At 40.9% G+C, this 21,963-nt stretch overlaps 1 protein-coding gene across 1 annotated transcript in view; it reads right to left on the minus strand.

Moving 5' to 3' along the window:
- The window catches only part of LOC143266765 (uncharacterized), a 401,183-nt gene that overhangs the window by 41,986 nt on the left and 337,234 nt on the right, over positions 1 to 21,963 (minus strand). The window lies entirely within an intron of this gene.

Genomic DNA, 21,963 nt, shown 5'->3' on the forward strand with positions numbered 1-21,963 from the left:
AGTGAGAGCCTGCAAAATACAAATCGAGCCCGCAAAGTACAAATCCTTCAAAGTACAAATCAGTCGACCGGCGCAAAACATAACGAGACAAGACAGAGACAGAGACAAGACAGAGAGCGCTCTTACCGGTAGATGTCAATAAACCTCTGGACCCTTGAGGGTCCCGGTGGGGTCTCTGGGGTTTCCCGGCCCATGCACCAAATGTTATGCCCAGATTGTGACCCCCCAAAGAGTCCACCGAAGGCCTTGGATGTCCAGAATGCAAGAGCAAGGTTTATTCTGCAGATACAAGTCTAGACAGGGACTCATTCCTACACCCAATACAGTGAGGCAGGGAAGAGTGCCTCTTTCTTGGGGAAGTTAGTTTTTATAGGCAAAACCCATAAAATTTCTTAGAGGGGAGGGGGTTAGTACGGGTCCATCCTTGATTGGTCAAGTTTTTCCCGGGCCTGGACTTTATCTTATTTTAGCTTGTCTGTTTGCCTTGTCAAGAGTTTTACAACTTCTCTCCGGGGTCAGGTCTTGTTATCTCTGGAGAGGGGCATCTCGTGGTTAATTGGTTACCATCAGACATCCTGACTCTGTTCTTTTGTTCCTGGGGCTGGCGCCATCATTTCTGGGGACTTGAAACTGGCCTGGCCTAAATCACAGTCCCCAAAGCCCCCACTGAAGACTTTAGGTACAGAATGCAAAAGTAAGGTGTTTTCTAAGTTTACAAGTCTCCAGGGAGGCTCTTCCAAACCTCTCACTCACAGCAGGGAGGTGGGAAGGAGCTCTCCCCTTTCTTTGTGAGGCTAGTTCTTAAAGACACAGACCATATAATTTATTTTAACCCGCCTCCCTTTTTAGTCTTTTGGTCGAATATCCTGACTGTTTTCCAAAGTCCCTGTAGCAGATACAGCCACCTGGGGAAAAGGGGTCTAAGTTCTTATCTACACTTAGGAATCCTGGTTTAAGCTTCTCTTTGTCTGTAGGGGATAGAGTGGGGGGTTTTACTGAGGTATCACAAATAGCACTTGAGGAAAAAAAGGAATAAAATTCATAATGAACAAGAAACATGAAAGAACAGAAACAAATGGAGATAAGAGCACTAATACTCTGATAAAAAAGTTAAAAAATAATATGAATAAGTGGCTTTTTTAATGAGAAAAATGATGTATTTTTAAGAATAAATACCTTAGCTATATTGACTTTGAAAAAGAGCAGACCCTTCTGTAGAAGGAAGGAATTAATAAGAGATTGATTGATCTTCCGTATTTACATATTGGCTGCTAAGATCTATAACCTGACACACTGAGTTACTGTCAATGGTCAGTGTCTCAAACCTCTAAGCTGACTTAAATTTGTCAAGCAGGACGGAACTTACCTGCACAGGAGAGTTCCCTAATTGGAAATTCAATATTTATTGCCTCAAGGGTACTTCCTCAAATTGTACATCCAACATCTGGTCTGTCTTCATTCACATGACATGAATTAATACATGCTGGGAAATTAACACCTCCTGCCACAATCAGGTCCTTTTTCATAATGGTGGCTCCAGCAGCTGACTGTCTGTCTACTCTGTTTTCTCCTGCACTGTACAAAATAAACTATTCCTCCTATTCTGGTCTAAAGACAGAAGCTATGCTCCAGATGAAAATTCTTTTCCTGTAACTGTAATGGATAGTTTACTATATAACTCAAATGCATAATTTTAAAACTCTGAGGTGGTATAGTCATTTCATTTAAGAATTTTGCAGGTGCAATATAGAGGACAACAAGGTTATTGCCATGGCATGCAACAGTCTGAAATCAAAGCCACTTGAGTCAATGGAAGATAACTTGTCTCAGAAACATTTTTCTACAAGGCCAGAAATGCAGCTGTTCTAGAATTAATATGCCTTCCTGGGAAATATCACTTTACACACTTACAAGATTAATAAAGAAAATTCTCTTTAAGGAGAACATACACCTATCTCTGTCTAATGCTCAAAGAGCCAGTCTAGGTAGATTTTGCATTCCACATATGCTGTCATCCTTAAGTGTCTTTTAGGTTCACACTCCAGGTTACACTTTGAACAATGTAAATCAGGACAGGAGACTGCAAGTCTAGCCACTTAGGCAGAAGGAAGACTTACACAGAAAAGGTATTACCAGAATTATTTCTGAAGTACACCTGTGACCTGAAAGAGCAGGTCATTCTTCAGTGACAGGGTCCTAAGGTGCAGGTGTCAGGGAATGAGAAAGATAGGAAAAGTAGAAGGTAGGAAAGATAAAAGCTGGGGTGAGGAGGTTTTTGCACAAGCTATGTCTCATGCCAAGTAAGCTTCTTAAGAAGAATAGCTTCCTGTATGCTACTTCCAGGGGGAATAGAAGGAAAGGAGAAACTTCTATAAAGTCAGATGAAACTATCATACAATGGGATATACTCAGGAAGAGGCTAATCAAACAATGCTGCACAGGGGGATCACGGTACGGCAAGAACATTACTATTCTTACAGTGGCCTTAAGACTGATAACTGTAGCTCCATGTGGTGGGAAGGTCATGGCCCCAGACCATCATCAGCTCTACATTCCTGGTTTCAGACAAGGGGCTGTTTTATTTTCAATACCTCAAGGCCTTAGGCAAAGCTCTGAAGGTCTAGGCCCCAGGCTGTTCCTAGCTCTCCCAAGAATGTTCCTCTTCCTAGCCTAAGGGCCTAAATGAATGCCTTGCTTGAATAAGCCAGTCCTTAACACAATAGTGTTTTACTTTTTAAATAGTTGTGAGCTGGTGTCATATTGCCTGTCTCTCAGAACTATGCTTTTCTCAAGAAAGAAAACTGGATCTTTAAGGCACAGCAGGTCTTATGTTAGGTTGTAAACTCCTTGAGCTGCTTGCTAGAGGCCTGTTTTTTGATACAGGGATGGGCCTAGTGGCTGGTTGTAAATCAGGGTGTCTCTTTTGTAATAGTTTGGAGCCAAATGTCTGGACACTCTTGGTGAAAAAAAAAAAGTGTAACCTAGTATTCTTAACTCTAACAAGTCTGGTTAGCCTATACTTACCTTTGGGGTGTTTCAGAGGCAGTCATCCCTCAGCTTAACTCTACTTTGTGAGACTTACTATCTTCTAAGCATTGGTAAGTGTTGTGCCCTGGGCATGAGACCCCCAAAGAGACCACCAGAGACCTGATCTCACCGAAAAGCAAAAGCAAGGTTTATTGAAGCAGTTCAAGCCGCATGGCAGGGACCTCATCAAGCTGTCCAACATAGTAGAGGCTGGAGGAGGTGCCCGCCCCTCTGCAAGCTCAGGTTTTAAAGGTAAAACCCACAAGGTTGTGTCATTTAGGGGTGCTAGTACAGGTACAATTCTGATTGGCTCAAGTTTTAGGGGCTTTCCAGAATTTCTGTGTTATCTTACTTTGTAGTTTTAACCAGTTGTTTGCCAAACTTTATAGATTACCTCCAGTATTGGGGCATTCTGTGGTTAATCAATTGTTAACAGATAGTCCTTCAATCATCCTGACTTTGTACTTTGACCATCTCTGGCTTTGGGACATTCTATGGCTAATCAATTGCTACCAGATGGCTCTTCAAACATCCTGACTTTGTCCTGGGACCTATGTCAGCAGCTCTGAGAATTTTGAAACTCAGGCCTCTTTCAAGTTGGGGTGAGGGGCTTGCTTGAAATGGGGGTGCTTTGGTTCTTCAGTAGTCCTTTATATCACCAGTTCTACTCTTCCACATCACAGCTAAGTAGTGGAGGGCTACCCAACACAAAAGATGCCTTTTACAACCTCCACAAAATTAACTCTAAATGGATCTTACATGTAAAGCTTAAATGCAAAGTGCTGAACCTCTAGAAGGTACTGGGGAAACTGGACCTGAAAGACCCCCAGGGGAGATCTTCCCTCAGGAGAGACCCCAAACCCAAGGAACACACTGAAACCACAGATCAGATGCAAACAGCAAGAGGGTTTATTCAGATACACAGGTATCTGGGGCGAAGTCTCTTGGAGGACTTGTGCCCCTTCCTAGGGCAAGGGGGACTTTTTATAGGATCCCAGGGGCAGAGGCGCGGTTACAGAAGTGAGAAGCATAGTTACAGGGCTCCTATTGGTTGTTTCAAAGAAGGCCAGGGTGAACTTGGGGACGTACTCTTAATTTTCGGAAATTTGATGTATGTGGCTGACTTGGCCTTGCTCAGGGTACAGTGGGCATTTTTCCAGCCCAGCTACTTATTCCTCAAGGCCAGGGGGCCAATTATAAATATCCTGATTTGACTCAACGGTTTTTCTCCCAAGGCCGGTGGCTGACCACAGTTATCTCTCTCAAGGCCGGATGGCTGGCCACAGTTATCTCTCTCTCAAGGCCAGATGGCTGGCCACAGCTGTGAACTCCTGTTTTTCTGATTCCTTCAGAATGGCATTTCTTAGGCTAAGTTATTGGGACTGGGGGGGGCGCATTTCATCGGCCCAACGCCCTGTGTCCTCATAATGGAGTGGGGGTCTTTCAGACCTTTCCAAGTTTGGCAATCTGCCTGCTATGGATGCACCAAAAGCATGTTGTTGTTGACTACAAATATGTTTCTATACACAGCTCCCTGCTCCCAATGTTTTGCACAGATGTAGCCACAGAGCAAAGTTATTCAGAGACCTATGCACGGGTCCATGAATTTGCACGGACTGCATGGGAATTCACAGGAAAGGGAATCTGGCTTCAGATTCTCACCCAGCCCCAGGGAGGACCTGCCACACCGGCTCCCATACCTCCCCATCCTCTCTTCCCCATCTGGGGACAGCAACTCCAAGCTTACCATGTCGTGGCCTTCAGGTTCACCCATGGCCTCCTCATAGCTCCCTGTAGCAGAATCCGCAGGACAGCAAATGAAAACAAAGGAGCCAGCTTCTGGGCAAAGCCAAGCCTGCAACCTGGCTCCCAGAAGGGCCCTGCACCACTTCTGACTAGCAGTTCGGCCTGCGGGTGCTGATTGGCTAATGAGGCATGAGTGACAAGAGCTCCTCCCTTAGGTTACAATGTGCTTAAAGACACAGCACACTGGATCCTTACCGTACCTTCCACTCCAGACCTAGACTGCAGAGATTTGCATTTCAATAGCACTTGCCCCTGGCTCCAATTGCTGATCCTGCTATCTTCCTGCATTCCACAGGCACTTCCCATTCTTCCTCCTGGACTCAATGAAAGTAGCTTGCACAGTCATTTACTCAGAGTGGAGTGCAGTGATTCCCTGGCCCATTAGTGGAAGGGGGCCTAGAATATTAACAAGTTTAAAGAGGGATTTAGGGACACCAAAGGAGATGTTTGTTCTGTGGCTTCTGGCTGAGGTCAGGTGAACTGAAGGTACTTTTTAGCTGTTAGTCACAGGCACTAAGAGAACCAGGAGAGAAATGCAGGAAACAGATGAAAAAACATAATGATAAATCTGTCTCTCATCAGAAGGCTGGATGATGGCTACATTGATTTTGAAGTTTTCTTCTGGAATTAAGGGCAAACTCTTGACAAATGAATAATAATAAAAAGAGTAGTCTTCATGGTAAGTTGAATACTTAGAGAATAATGGAGCTAGTAAGAATGCCTTAATGAGCAATATTGTATGCCAGCACATCTTCCTCAGGGGGCAGTGAAAAATAAAATCATGACTGCATTGTTCAAGGTTCTCTACATGAGCAGGACTTGTATAAATCAGTCTCTCCATGTATGTAGAAAGTGGATTTATTAGAATGTCTCACAAGCTGTGGTCCAGCTAGTCCAACCATATCTGTCTACCTATGGAAATTTGAAGAATCCAATAGTTGTTCACTCCATGAAGCTGAATATCTCAGCTGGTCTTCAGTATACACTAAAATTCTAAAGAAATAGGCTGTAAGGCTTTGTAAAGTAATGAGTCTGGTAGCCAGGGCTGGGGCAAGCAGTCAAAGAGAGAGAGCTTCTTTCTTCAATATCATTATATACGTTGCCAGATGGTGTGATCCAGATTTTAGGTGGGTCTTATTTTTGGTTTGATTGCTTTTCGGTATTTTCATGACAGGGTTTATCTGTGTAACCCCTAAATTCTTTCTGTAGACCAGACAGGCCTCAAACTCAGAAAAGTCAGCTGCCTCTGCTTCTTGAGTGCTGAGGTAAAAGGTGTGAACTTCCAAAAAGATGCTAAAGGTGGATCTCATCACCTGAAATGATCCAGATTAAAGATGGGTCTTTAATTTCAAAACCTGTAAGAAAATTCTCTCACAGGTGTACCCAAGTGTTTGGGTTTTAGTTAATTCCAGAGTTAGTCAATTTGACTACAAAGAATAGCTGCCACAAAAGCCAAAACAGAGAACTGAGAAAGATTCCTTATCTACAGGATGCAAGGAGAGCATGGAAGTTATTTCCAAAGCAATGCTTCTCCTAAACAATGAAGCATGGAGATTTAACTTAGGGAGTCTGGACATGTTCACATAGAATTCTGCCTGTTCCTAAACATGCTCAGTTAGAAAATCCACTTCTGAACATGATCACAGTGTAAAAGCAGGGACACGTAGGGACATTCTTACATTAAAGTAATGCAGGAACATATATAAATTATAAAAATAATGGAAAAATGTCTCTGGCATGTTCCTTTTGTACCACAATGTCTTGGCTGAAAATCAAGTAAATGACACTGTGAAAATAGATTGCTTTGGAGCCTATGATACCTGTCAATCATGACCGTTCATCTACAAGATAGCTGTACCTGTTATGAATTATTCACATGGGGTGGGCAGCCAAGGCTGGCTGGACCAGGGCCCACATGTGAGGGAAAACATGCTGGGGAGATGCAGCAGGGGTGGCAGCACATGAAAAGACATTCACCCAGGAGCTGCATCTACTTGGAGAGTTTATTATAATAGAGAGATGAAGAGAAAGATCGGAAAGAGGAGGAGAAGAGAGGGAGAGGGGAAGAGAGAGAGAGGCCAAGGGTGCACACCTTATGAGAGGAAAAGTGGAAGAAGAGAGAGGGAGAGGAGTTTTTCTGAGAATGAGGCTTTTACGTCAGGATGAAGGGAGGGGCAGGATTTCAAGGGGTGCATCAGAATATCAACATTCCTCCATTTTGATTATTATAGAAAGAGGTGAGTTATGGAAGCAAGTGGGAGAACAAGGGCACCGAATTCCCGAGACTGGGGGATGGGGGGCATCGGTACCAGGAGTCACACACAGAGGGAGGTGGGAGTGAAGAAGCATTTAGTTAAATGTCATTGTGAAGATCTCAGACATCTGTTCCTTAAGGTTGCTAGAGTAAAAAATAGATTTTTATCATTGGCCTTATGAGCTGGGCTAGCCATGGAAAGAGTGATAACTGCCAGAAAAAATGGCATGGAGAAGTACCCTGGTTGTGCAGAAGAGGCAAGAGTGAATGAGTGAGACATGAGAGCAGATATGCCCTTCATTGGGACATCTTGGAAAACCAGGTTCCAGTTGCTGGGCAGGTACCTGCCTGAGCCTGTAGAGGTGGTACCAGCAGTTAGTTGAAGGATGATGTGTTCTTTAGGAGTGCAGGAGCCATCGCATCTGCCATTTCTCTGGGGATGGGGGTGCATCTGTCCCAGTTGGCATCCTCAGAGATGGTGCCAGCTGGTACAGGTATTGGCATATCTGGAGAGCCACTTGGCCCAGGCAGGAAGAGGGAAACTGTAAAATATGCTTGAAAATGGGTGCAGTCAAAAATGGGCTCTGGAGGTTGCTAGTTTTCATCAGACCAGATTTCTTGGTACATAGCAGAACTTTTCCCAGGAGTCTGTAGGTATCTCTAAGACAGTTGGAATGGATTTGCATCATGGCAAAAGGGTTAAAAATTTTAAGAATCATTTGTTAAAACTTTGAACCTCTGGAGTTATATCTGAAACCAGTCTACCCTGTACCATGAAGTTTGTGAATAAGACACACCTGTCTGTATAGGTAAATTATGTTTAGACCTAGTATTAGCCCTGGGAGAGGGGTATCTCTGAATTTCATATAGAGAACTGAGAAAGCAGCTGAAGTAAAGCCTTGTCATCAAATGGAATCAGAGATCTGAGAAGGACAGAGCAGCTTTCAAATCTATTAAAAATGACAAGGACTAGTCCATACCCAGTTAGCCATACCCAGGTCTCCAAATCATTGGCAGAAGTATCAGAAAGCATCCATCTTTGACACATCAGAACCATGAGGTAGAAGTTTTTTTCCTGAGGGAGATAGGGAAGACTGATCTTATTTTGTCTTTGCAAAAGGGGGTGTCAATTCCCTGATGTCCTGCTGTTTGTCCACAGTCTGGGCTGGGTCCTGGTGGCAGGTATTGCATTTGGGCAACTTACCCAGAGGTCAGTGTTGCCATCATCCAGATGGAGACATCTTTTTTGGAGACCTTGGGTCACTGATGGGATCTGGGAGTCTCTGTCTGATATAATAAGCTTTTTTGATTAACATTTTAAATGCCATATTCTGCAGATCTCTGAGCATTTGAGGACTACATTTATATTAGGTATCAATGGCTGACTATCAACTGGTAATCCCCAAGTCTCTCATATCTTAGCAGCTTCCATAAGGCTAGGACTTGCTGTCTCTTAAGAAAGCAAAGAATAGTGACAGAGGAAAGATCCCAAGGCTGAACGAGAATAGGAGAAAAGGGGTTTGTGAGTCAGGGTATGGCCCAACTCTGAGAAAAGAACCCTCTGAGAAAAAGAAAAAGACCCTCTTAGTGGAACAGAAACTCCATCAAGAATGATTTATATAGAAATAATAATTTCAGCCAGGTGGTAGCGGTACACACCTTTAATCCCAGCACTTGGGAGGCAGAGGCAGATGCATTTCTGTGAGTTTGAGGCCAGCCTGGGCTACAGAGTGAGTTCCAGGAAAGGCTCCAAAGCTACACAGAGAAACCCTGTCTCAAAAAATAAAAAGAAAAAAATTCTTAAGGTCATACAAATCTTCCCTGGTTTTACAAAAAGAAGGTCAAGTGTCTTATCTTGTTGCAGAATCATTGTAATTAGTAAATATCAAATGACAATATTGGGTCTAGTTTTCTGCTCTGTCAATAGGCATTAGATAGCCAATTTAGTCCCCTATGCCATGGCATTCCATTCTTAACTTAGACCTCCAACCTGTCCTGAGAACAGAAACAAAGGGTTTTGACTTTCCTCTCCTGGCTGTTCCACTTCCTCTTTACATGCAAATAGCTTCCCTTTCAGAATACCATTTACTTGGGAAACTCTGTTTCTGTCAATTTCCACATAAATCTTCAATTTAAAATGGACATCAGTGATGCAGGAGAGTATCACATTGAGCATGATAATACTGGAGCTGAAAAAAAATATTGGAGCTGAATAGAAATGTGTTACTTTGGTGAATAAAAGAGGAACAGTGATTGCCTAGGTGGAACTTAGCTTTTACTAGAGGAAATGATGGTAATTTTTACTGGAGAGCTTCTCTCCAGGTCCCACCAAGCCCCACAGTCCCACAACCCACATATAAAATAATCACTCAGATCACGTCTCGGCCTTGTGGCTAAGATCAAGTGTAAAATAATCACTCAGATGCTTATATTTCTTATAAACTGTATGGCCATGGCAGACTTCTTGATAGCTGTTCTTATATCTTAAATTAACCCATTTCTTTCTTTTTTTTTAATTAACCCATTTCTATAAATTTATACCTTGCCACATGGCTCATGGCTTACTGGCATCTTTACATGCTCCTTGTCCTGGCGGTGGCGGGAGAGTCTCCCCCTCCTTCTTCCTATTCCCCCAATACTCCTCTCTCCTTGTCCCACCTATACTTCCTGCCTGGTCACTGGACAATCAGTGCTTATTTATATAGAGTGATATCCACAGCAGGTAATCAATTAATAGGTAAATAAAACATAATTTAAAAGATAACATACATTAGGGGGAAATGTTCAGTTGGCTGATAAAAGAAGAATTTGTGGGATAATAGACTGAAAATAGGGTAGTATGGGTATGGTGGTATTCTATTTGTACTGAAATGTGATTTTAATTGTATGTTAATAAATAAAGTTACCCAGGGGTCAGAGCTATTAGAGCCATATAAAGAGCGTGGCGGTGGTGGTGCATGCCTTTAATCTCATAGATCTCTGTGTGTTCAGGGATACAGCCAGCATTGGAGACATACACCTTTAAGACCTGAAGGGCTGTACTTACAGTCAGTGATGAGGCAGTCATGTGTTTGGGTTTACAACCAATGAGAAGGAAGAGCAGAAAGACTATATTAAAGACAAACACACAGGAAGTAGCTCTCTTTTGGAGAAGTAGGAGCACCGCAGGAGGAAGGGTGAGATTTTAGCTCTGAGCTCTGACCTCTTGGCTTTCTTTTTTACATTGGTTCTGTGTTTCACGTTTAACAAGACAGTTGGTTACACCTACATCGGACGCCCAACGTGAAAAGAATCCATTAAAAACTGCTTGGCTTGGCGGCAGGTCCGGTTTCCCACAAGGGCGGCAGGCTCACTAGCCCGGGCGGCCTGCTCCCTAGTCCGAGTGGCCAGCTCCCTAGCCCGAGCCTAGGTCTGCTTGGCCTCAGGCCGGACTAACCATGAGCTGCTTGCATAAAGCCAGTGCTACAAACAACTCAGGCCTGCCGAACAAGGCCCCTGCCTGTAAAGCCAACGCACGTGGTGGGAGCTTAAGGAAGCCAGAGCCAAGACTTGACTTGGCTCAAGAGGGAACACGTGCCTGGATTTAAGCTTTAGCTGGCTATGCTTTCTCTCTCTCTCTCTCTCTCTCTCTCTCTCTCTCTCTCTCTCTCTCTGGATTCACACCTTGGATACTAGGTGGCTATTTTGAAATTCCCTCGGATTTCTACTGTTCTACGCAGATTTGGTAAGTTACAACATATCAGATATTTTAAAGGAAACTATTTAAAAGAAAAATTTTTTCCACGTTTAAAAAAATGGGTTTTATGTGTACATTGGAAGAAAATTGGGTTTTGTTTGAAATTTTAGGCAGTCTGACAATGGAACAACTATATGAGAAGATTAGCATTGTTGGAATTATGCAGTTTATCACTATGCTTATCCTCATTTTACTATTTAAAAAGATAGTTTAAATGCCAGGATGACAGTTTTAGAAAAACTTGTTAAACCTGTAAAAATTCATACAGAAGAAATTAACAGTGAAGTTGTTTCAAGTTTGGATCATAAGGTTACAGAAAGAAAGCCTGTTTTCACACAGTCACCCTTAATTTATCTTGTAACCATACGGCAGTTGCCTGATCAAATGACTCCACAAAATATTTGGGCTCCAATTGAAATGTTGGATTTAAAAAGGTTTAAGGAGGCAATAGTATCTTATGGCATGCATTCCTCATATGTAAAGCAAATGTTAAACTCTTGGTCAACATATAATAGGATTGTACCACAGGACTGGCGGGACCTTGCACAAGCTGTTCGGGAACCCAGCCAGAGACTTCAGTTTCTAAAGTGGTTCAAGGATGAGGCTAAAAACATAGAAAAACAATGGAGGGATAAAGGAATACAAGTTTGCCAGGATCAGCTTATTGGAGAAGGCCAATATGCTTCAGTACAAACACAATGTTTATATGATGTCCAAACCCTAATTTTATGTCGAACGGCAGCCTTGAATGCATGGGACAGAGTTGAGGAACCAGGGGGAAAAACTGAGTCATTTACAAAGGTTATGCAAGGCCCAAAAGAATCTTTCACAGACTTTTTACAAAGACTGGCTTCAGCAGTAAAGAGAATGGTCTCGGATTCCGAAGCTAGTGAGATAATAATTGAATCTTTGGCCTTTGAGAATAGAAATGCAGCATGCAAAAGAATAATCAGGCCATTAAAGGTAAGATCTGCATCTTTGAAAGATTGGATTAGAGACACAGTTAATGTTGAGGCTCATGAGCATGATGATATGTGGGTAGGAGAAGCAATTTCAAAAGGTTTGAGGAATTATTAGATGTTTTGGGTGTGGAAAGCAAGGACATTTGAAAAAGGACTGTAAACAGGTCATTCCTAGAAACAATGTTTCTTCAAGGAACACTGGCAACAGAATGCCCCTTCCTTCTGGAGTATGCAGAAGGTGCGGTAAGGGAAAACAATGGACCGATGAATGTAGATCAACAAAGGACAGACAGGGTAATCCTTTGCCTCAGTCTTCGGGAAACTCCCAGAGGTGTCTCATGTAGGCCCCCATAGTAAATCCAGTTCAAACCTTTCCTGCAGCCATAGAGGAAACCCCTGCTCAGAGCAATTAAATAACCAAATGCCTATTGTCATAAATCATGCTGGTCAGGATGATGAAACAGAGAGAATAGAAAATTCAGGAGAAAACATAAAGAAAAATTTTTGGCAAACTTCTATTAATGAAAAAATACCAAAATTAACGATAAAAATAAATGGTGTTTTGTTGTCTGTCTGGTAGACACAGGTGCGGATGTTACCACAATTGCACCAGAATATGGGCATCCAACTTGGCCTCTTCAGGAGGTAAACGTTCAACTGTTAGGAATAGGGACATTATCTCAGGTGAAACAGAGTACAAGATGGCTTGAATGTATAGGTCCAGAAGGACAGAGAGGAAAATTAAAACCATAATGTGGTTAACATAGCTATGAACCTGTGGGGACCAGACTTGTTGCAACAATGGAATACTCAGATTAACATCCCTCCAATCTCAGAAACAAATCATAAACTAGCACATGTTACTGAGAGAAATATTAGAAGATATTGTTCTAATGAGTGGTCACCAGCCATCCATATTATACAAGAACAGGGCACAACAACTGATGATCTTCCAAAGACACCAACAGCTCTACCTTTAAAATGGTTAACAGACAAGCCTGTATGTGTTCAGCAATGGCCTTTAACAACAGAGAAACTCCAAACTTTAGAAGAGCAGGTAGAAGAACAGTTAAATGCTCAGCATATTGAAGAATCAACCAGCCCTTGGAATTCTCTTGTATTGGTTATTAAAAAGAAATCTGGTAAATGGAGAATGGTAACAGACCTTAGAGCAATTAACAAAGTAATTCAGCCAATGGGCTCTCTACAATCTGGGATGCCTTTGCCTACTCTGCTACCAAAAGGATGGCTTCTCATAGTTAATGATTTAAAAGACTGTTTCTTTTCAATACCCTTACAAGAAAAAGACAGAGAAAGATTTGCTTTCATAGTGCCTACTTATAATAATTCTCAACCGGTTAAAAGATTTCAATGGAGGGTCCTCCCACAGGGAATGTTGAATAGCCCAACTCTGTGCCAATATTTTGTACAACAGCCATTGGAAGTAATACATAAAAATTTTCCTAAATCTATAATTTATCATTATATGGATGATATTTTACTAGCTGACTCAGATGCAGATACTTTAGAAAGAATGTTTGAAGAAGTAAAGAAAATTTTGCCTTGCTGGGGATTACAAATTGCTCCTGAAAAGATACAAAGAGGAGATTCTATTAATTATTTAGGATATAATTTGAGCAGAGTTGTTTTAGACAGGTCATCTTCAAACCCTTCAGAGATCTACAGAATATGTCATTTAAAATGTTTAATAACTTAGAAAATTTTTCTTTTTTGAGACATGTTGGCTTTTGGCAGTACCAATCTACTTTAGAGAAAATATGGGCATTGAAGAAACTGCATATGGAGTCAACTTTCATTTTGGCAAAAGTTAGCCACTGGACAACAAAGTATCCTCGAATCAACAGGACAAAATGGACAGACAGAACACGAAACAGAGGACTACTGATTCTTGTCAAAACAAGTGTGGTTATGGCTTTATCAAAAGGCATCTTCTGAGGCCAGGACAATATGGCCCCATCCCTGAAGTGGCCTTCGCAATCCAGAAAGGGTACAGTGCCCTTTTCTTCGAAGGCAGCTTAACAGGCAGAGGGCCGATGGCTTCTGTTGTGCAATGGAACAGCATCTGAAAGCTCATGCCTCTTGATAGTAGACTGGCATTTAATAGAGGGATGTGGAGAAGAAGGGGATGCTGAGATGAAGCCATATACACACAGCCAAGAAGAATGGACAGCTGAATTCAAAAACTGTCAACAATTTCCAGAATTTGAAATGCTGAATCATGACAGGACACTAGTGAAATTCAGGTGTTTCTGGTACATGGACTGTTCTCAACCAATGTGAGGTTGAACTGTTGACCTTATGTACATCCTACTTCACAAATGAGTCTGTCAGATACGCTAAGCCTGTAGGCTGAAGATGATGTCCCAACACTGCTGAAACCTCAGGTGACTGTCCAGGCAGCTGGCTGTTTCTGTCAACTCACAAATTTTTTGGAAGTTGCTTGCATGCACTTCCTGTTTTTATTTTTGTTAGCTAATATTATTCCCTTCTTGGGTCTCTCAGGGAGTTGAAGATTAGTTAGTTATGGTTGAAGATTAGTTAGTTATAGTTGAAAATTAATTAGGATAGAAAGTGCATTAGATACATCTTGGATTTACCAAAATAGGATAGATAATGGAATTATTTTCTCTGATTTGTCAAATACCTGTTTAGGTATTTATTACTTGTATATATTGTATATAGTTATTTTACTTTTGTATATAGTTTTTCTTATGTTAGTTATAACCTTTTCCTTTTTTTTCTTTTTATTAAAATAGAAAAGGGGAAATGTGGTGGTATTCTAATTGTACTGAAATGTGATTTTGATTGTATGTTAATAAATAAAGTTGCTCAGGGGTCAGAGCTATTAGAGCCTTTAAGACCTGGGGAGCTGTACATACAGACAGTGACGAGGCAGTCACGTGTTTGGGTTTACAACCAATGAGAAGGCAGAATGACTATGAAACGACTTACACACAGGGAAATAGCTCTCCTTCGGGAAGCTAGGACCACTGCAGGAGGAAGGGTGAGATTTTAGCTCTGACCTCTGACCTCTTGGCTTTCTCTTTTACATTGGTTCAGTGTTTGTTATTTAATAAGACTGTTGGTTACATCTACACTCAGTGCCTGAGACCATTAAGGGCAACAGTCCACTTAATAAGTGTAGAGAAATCAGAATGGTATAGTATAATAGAAAAAGAGAAGACATCAGAACCTTCCCTTTTGGGAAGCTATGAGGGGATCAGGCTCACTTAGTAAGACTAAAACACAAAAGGATGAAATTTGGGAACAACACATTGCATCATGTCCGTTAAGGAATGAAATTGGCTCTTAGAAGTCTTTCCCCCAAGGTTAGGCATTTCTTTAATGGCCTCCATTCCCTCAGGGGCTTAAGGAAAGTCCCTGTTTGCTAAAAGCAGTCATTCTCCTTATCTCTGGCAAGAGGAACTTGTGGTCCTTCCCTTGATATTAGAGGGCTCCTGGTAGAGTTACTGAGCCTTTGAAAACAATAGGCATTTAGATACTTGCTAAACTTACATCCTTTGTTTCAGTAAAAATGCTAATGAAGATAATAGCTACTTTCCATGCCTGAATCATTGAGTCTGTTTTCAATCTTGCCTGTGGCTAAACTATTGAATACAAAAGGTATTTTCCTTTTTCAATAAATGGCACTTGCAGCCATCCCAATTCAGCCTCAGATCATGTCTAGCTCCTCTCTTCCCTTCACAACTGCACACATCCTCTTTGGGATATGAAAACCACCACTGCACTTCCCTACTCCCTACCCCTATCAGCTCCCACCCATCTCTGCTTGGCCAGAGCTGACTCTGGCAATTGTGTGATTCCTGTTATTTTTCTGATGTTGTTTTTGGTGTGTGTGTGTGTGTGTGTGTGTGTGTGTGTGTGTGTGTGTGTGTGTGTTACTTCTTTTGACTTTACTGCATCGGGGATTATTCATTCTTTATGTTTTCTTGAGTGGAGTGTAGTTAACTACTTTAAAATGGAGTTTTAGGAAGGAGGCTTTTTTTTTCTAGAGCCTTTGGTAGGGTTGGATTTGTCAATCAGTATTGCTTAAATTTGGTTCTATCATGGAATGTCATACTTTATCCATCTACTGCAATTGAAAGTTTTTCTGGATATAGGAGTCTGTGGTGGCATCTGTGTTCTCAAAGTCTGTAGCACATCTGTCTAGGCCCTCTTGCCTTTTAGGGTCTCCAGTGAGAAATTAAGGTTTATTCTGTCTGCTTTTATATGTTACTTGGTTTTTTCCCCTTGTTGTTTTTAACATTCTTTTTCCTTGCTGTATATTTAGTGTTTTGATTATTATGTGCTAAGGGGACATTATGTTCTGGTCCAGTCAATTTAGAGTTTTGTGTGCTTCCTGTACTTTGAAAGGCATCACCTCCTTCAGTTTAGGAAAATTTTTATCTCTGATTTTGTTATAAATATTTTCTGTGCTTTGACCTGGGTTTCTTCTCCTTCCTATCTTCCTGTAATTCTCAAATTTGGACTTTTCATAGTATCTCAAATTTCCTGGATGTTTTGTGTCAGGATTTTTTTATATTTAACATTTTTGTGAAAGCTACATCCACTCCTTTTATTGTGTCTTCAATGCATGGGATTCGCTCTTCCGTCTCTTGTATTCTGTTGGTAAAGCTTTATTCTGTGGTTCCTGTTATGGTTTCTAAATTTTTCAATTCCAGATTTCCTTTAGTTTGGGTTTTCTTTATTGATTCTATTTCTACTTTCAGGTCTTGAATGGTTTTATTCATTTCTTTCCACTGTTTGTGTTCTCATATGTTTTTTTAAGAGGTATTTGTTTCCTCATTAAAGAACTCCATTATATTCATACAAATTGTTTTAAGGTCTTTTCCTTGTCCTTCAGCTATGTTGGAATATTCAAAGACTATGGTGTTAGGATTGCTGGGCTCTAGTGGAGACATTTTGTCTTGGATATTAGTGATTGTGCTTTAACCTGGCATCTAGGCATCTGGGATATGGACGATTGTAATTCTAGGTTCTAATATCTGGTTTTGTCATTGTTGGATAGGTGATTTGTTCCTTGGTTTTTGTTTACTCTGTGGTTTTTATGAGAGTGCAGTGGCTGTGTGGTGTTTGTAGGAAAATCTTCTGAGGCCCTGATAGGTGTAGGTACAGGGGCTTCCAGGTAAAATATATTTCTGGGTATTGGGACCCGAGACATAGAAATGGGGAAGGCCCTGGGAGTAGCAGAGGGGCTTCAAAAGAGGGAGGAATGTATGGTATTTCTCTAGGATCTTCTTGGTTAGTCCCCTCAATACGGCAGTGGGTAGTGAGAAGAAACCACATCAGAAGGTTTGCTAAACTGCTGAGGAGGAAACTGGGAAATTGGACTTACAAGAACTGAGGAAGAGGTTACAAAATTTTTACCAGAGGCCCAAAAGGTAAGCAGCACATAGAGGCTAACATGCATCAGTCTTATAGGTTTGATAGAGGTGGTGACTGCATCTCATCCCATTGCTGGGAGATCATTCAAAATCTAAAGCAGTTGATTAATTGCACAAGGAGGAAGCAGAGGGTTCAGCAAATATAAGTCCTTGCAGGCTAAGTTCCTATAATTAAAAAAAAAATTACTTGTAGTCCACAGCCATTATTTCTGTTTCTCTGTGGAGCCCTGACTAATATTTGTGGCTTTTCCCAGTTAAAATAGATTCTTTTAAATTGCATGCTAAAGAAAATTATTTTGTTAAACACCACTCAATTTTAATCAATAATATATGCAAGCTGTCTGGACAGATACATATATTCATGTCATAATATTTCCTAAGAAGGTTGTCCATGTAGGTCTGGGAAGCAACATTACCCTCACTTGAAAACCCCACTTCATTTATACAACACGTCAACTCTCCTTTTCCAGTGGATTTTCAACACAGTATGTTGCAAAAATAATTCTGGAGCTTAGTTCCATTGAATATATTTTGTGTAGACTCAAGATCAGAGCTGTCTGTTGTAATCACCTGCATTGCAGATGTCAAAAGTAGAAGTGAAGAGATCCACAGATGTGGTTGATATCAAAATTAAAAGAAAGCTTATATATCTGCAGCACATCCACGGAATAGCTGGCCTACTTTGCTTGCACAGTTCACGAGATGAGGGAATGATTACTTGTTTAGAGTGCTCTTCCTAGCTTTGGGCAGTGCTGCCTTTCTCTTAGATCTATCTACATGAAGCTACAAAGTAAATAACATCTAATATTTCTTCCTCAGTTATCCCTTCAGATACTTGTTGACATCTCATGGCTCTCTGTTTCATGTGTATCTCCGTCAGATTAAAGTTCTCAGTCTTCAGAAATTGCCTTTAAAATGTTCATCTCTAAATCATGAAGTCTATAGATATGGTCTGACTTTGTCAGAGTACAAGATAGCTACAATTAGTCTTATTCAAAATATTATCATTCTAGACACTGTGTTGACACTACTATATGCCCATACCTGTGTCTTTAAAATAAAGTAAATGCTATGATAGAACAGAAGCATGAGAGGAGGAAGTGATACTAAAGGCAAATTAGGTTTAAGCAGAGTCAGACCACAGTACATTTGTCAAGCACATTCTAGATACAATAAACCTCAGGGCTACAGAATCTGAAATGTCCTGAGAATTAGCTCTAACGTGCTAAGCAATCTAGCCATTAGCAATGTTACCTTTTAGCAGAAACCACCTAAAACTCTTCTTTTGCTAGATTCTCTCTTGGTGCAACTTTTTTAAGAACCCACTTTTGTTTGTGAGAAAGAACATGTAGAGAGACAGGGGAAAACTTATGATTATCTTGAAGCTTTTCAGCCTCACTGGTTAGGATAAAAAATTAAGTGATTACAAAAATGTTCTGCATGGACAATTTTGCATAGAGGTATAGATTTTGCTTTTGAAGATATTAAATTTTAACTGACTTTTCAAAATTTAAGTGAAGTTATTAGATAGGAGGCTCTATGTGAATCTGTAGTCTTGAGACCTGGAATGGGAATAGGTAGAAGCTTGGGAGGCATTGGCATAGAGTGAACTAGGAGAGTTATGATGATGATGTCTTAAGATATAAGGCAGAGGTTTGTGTATGGGATGTCTCAATATCACTACTGACTATTTCTTAGTTATCAGTTTATAAAACTGACATACCATTCAGTCACATACAATAAGAATGTATCATTTTACTATAAATCTACAAGTTGACTAGAATTCAACCAATTAAAGCAAGACTGCTTGAGCATGGCTCTAAGTTTATGGTGTACCCTTGCTTCTTAGTTATTTTGTACAACTGTCTTATGATATTTATTCTCCTTTCATCCATGCAACATCTACTGACAGTTGTTTTGACAAAGCATGTCACATGGATGAGCCCACTAAGATTTGGCAGGCAATAGCACTTTTCTATAATATTTAACAAAAACAAATATTTAAATTAAAAATGTCACTGGGTAATTTTCTACCTTCTGGGGGACCACAGGGAACAGCTGTGCAATTTAATTCACATCTTGATGAGATTACAATTTCCTATAATATTTCATTTACTAACTAGAATCTAGGCCCACTGTTAGTACTACAGCTTTTAAGTTTTCACTTAACAGTAGCCCAATAGTGTACACTAATCATCTGATTAGTAATCTATTACTACAGAACATTACTTACAGTGGATTGGACCCTCCTTAGTTAGCAATGGAGAAAATACTCCACAGATGTGACCATGAGCCAAGCTGAAGCAAGCGATTATTCAGTTGAGGTGCCTGTTCTCAGGTGTCAGCTTCACACCAAGATTAGTCATCACGCCCACTGAAACACCACAGCAAACAAATTCTTCTCCCTTTTTTTTTGTCAATGTTATTTCACCTGTATTTGATTTCATGGACAACAGATTCTTTCACAAAGGAAGGGAAAATAAAAGACAGTCTGTCACCCCTTCTTCTCAGCATTGGTATTTATAGAAAAAAGGAAGCCCATTGGAATAGGGGACAATGACCTGGGAACCTACCTTCCCTGGTCCTAGCCATGTCAGCAAGCCTGTCATATACTCTCACTCCATCAAGACTGGAGGAATAAGAGGAGAGAGGTGTTATCAGATCAGAGAGAGAGAGAGAGAGAGAGAGAGAGAGAGAGAGAGAGAGAGAGAGGTGGGGGAATGAGAGCAGGGCTGTTTCTGAGCTTTGTATGACACTGTTGCAGCCCACCCTTCATAGCATCATGGTCAGTGCCAAGAAAAAGTTATGATTGCCTCCTCTCCTCTCTCCTTCTTATCTTCATCAGTGTTCATTAATGTTCAGGGATGCAGGCAACCAGCAGCCCCGAGAGCCAGAGCCTGGAGTCTTAGGGCCAGGGCGAGTGGATGAGGAAGAGCACATTTCAGCCTCCCAGGTGGTAATAGAGTTGGGTAGTTAGTACAGGAGGTACCTGTCAGGCAGCCAGGTTGTTTACATGTTCAATAAAACCCAGTGATGTCATTAGATTATAGGCATGAGACTAGATGCAGGAAATGGGAATGCCCAAGTTCTCTTCTGCTCTGCTGTCTAAGATACTGGCTGAATTTTCAGACTACATACAGAATCCCAAGACCCTGAGTATATAATCTCCATTCCACCAGTTCTGCAACTATGTGGAGAGACAAGGTAGGTCTTCCAGCCTGAAATGGGCCTTATTTCTCTTTGGTAAATTATCCTCACTTAAGAACTCTGAGCCTCAGTTTCCTCATCTTTAAAAGAAAAGCAGTACCATCTTCACCAGTTATAGAAAGGAAGAGATAGCAAGGGCTTTGGAATTACATGACCTGGTGTCTAGTCCCAGATCACCCACATACAAGTGTCCTGCTGACCTCACAGCCCACACTTTAAGGCAGGGATGGTAAGTGCAGCTCCCTGGTAAGGAGATTAGTTGGTAGATTATATGAAGTAATGCAAATACTTCTCATACCTGGATTATTGAGGAGAAAAGAGGGTCTTGAGGATTTGGCTCCTTTCTTTGGTTCCTAGGTACACATCTGTGGTCAGTGAGGTCACTTACCTTTTCTCTCTCCCCAGTTCCTAGCTGCACAAGCAGGAAATAGAATATATACATTAGATCTAGAACATACCATGGGCATCATTGTGTCACCCCATTCCCCCTGCCTTAGGAAACAGCCCATACTCTCCCCTTCTCAATATAATAATATTTCCTTTCATGCTTCATTAAGCAGATACTTATTAAAGTATCTTGAACTCTGGAAGAAGTTGCTATGTTATGATAAAATACTCTGGCAAAGAAAACTTAATAAAACAAGAGTTTATTTGGCTCACATCTCCAACTTACAATTCATCATTGCAATGAATTTAAGGTGGCCAGATCTTGAAGCAGAGTCACAGTATATCCATAGACAAGAACAGTGGGGGATGAATTAGTGCATAAAAGCTAGTATTCAGCTGGCCCTCTCCATTTTAGAGCAAACATTATTTGCTTAGGAAATTATTCTACCCAATATTTCTGTGCAGCTTCTACTAATCCTGGATGATTTATTTAAGGAATTTGTTTCAGTACTGGAAAATTCTCTGGCACAAATGTTATACTTTTAGTCTGAAATGGATACTAAAATTAATATGCGTTTTCTCAAATCAATTAACTAATGAAAATCCCTCACTGACAGTCAGAGACATTGTAAATCTCAATATCTCTCACTGCTGTTTCTGGAAGCCTGTGTCTCCTGTGTCAATTTGAAAAGTAATATGGACCATAACACATTCCAATGATTTGTATAAACTAATAGACTCATGATCTTCACTTGGAATACATTCATCACGACATAAATGAAGTTTTTCCAAAGATCTTTCCAAGAGGACAGCTGGTTTACTCCATCACTGAGCTGTTCTCACAAGCACATAATACATGCTTAAGTGAGAATCCTCAAGTAAGACTGGAGAGAATGGGCATCGAATCAACAGGAAGGGTCTTAGATTTAGGTGTTTGGAAAAACCCCCTTGGTGATGTACTAAAACAATATGTTTTGAGACCAAGTAAATCCAATAGGGTCCAGAAAAGGAGAAAGGAGTGATTTTCTTAGGCATATCTGACTCTCTCTAAAAATGCATGATAAAAACCCCATCCCTGCAGCTGCCCACAACACTGTGTCTCTATTTCAAAATAACCACTATGGTTCCTGTTTCAGCATTACATAGACAAAGCCTGTA

Source organism: Peromyscus maniculatus, chromosome 2, assembly GCF_049852395.1.
Source record: "Peromyscus maniculatus bairdii isolate BWxNUB_F1_BW_parent chromosome 2, HU_Pman_BW_mat_3.1, whole genome shotgun sequence".
Lineage (NCBI taxonomy): Eukaryota > Metazoa > Chordata > Mammalia > Rodentia > Cricetidae > Peromyscus > Peromyscus maniculatus.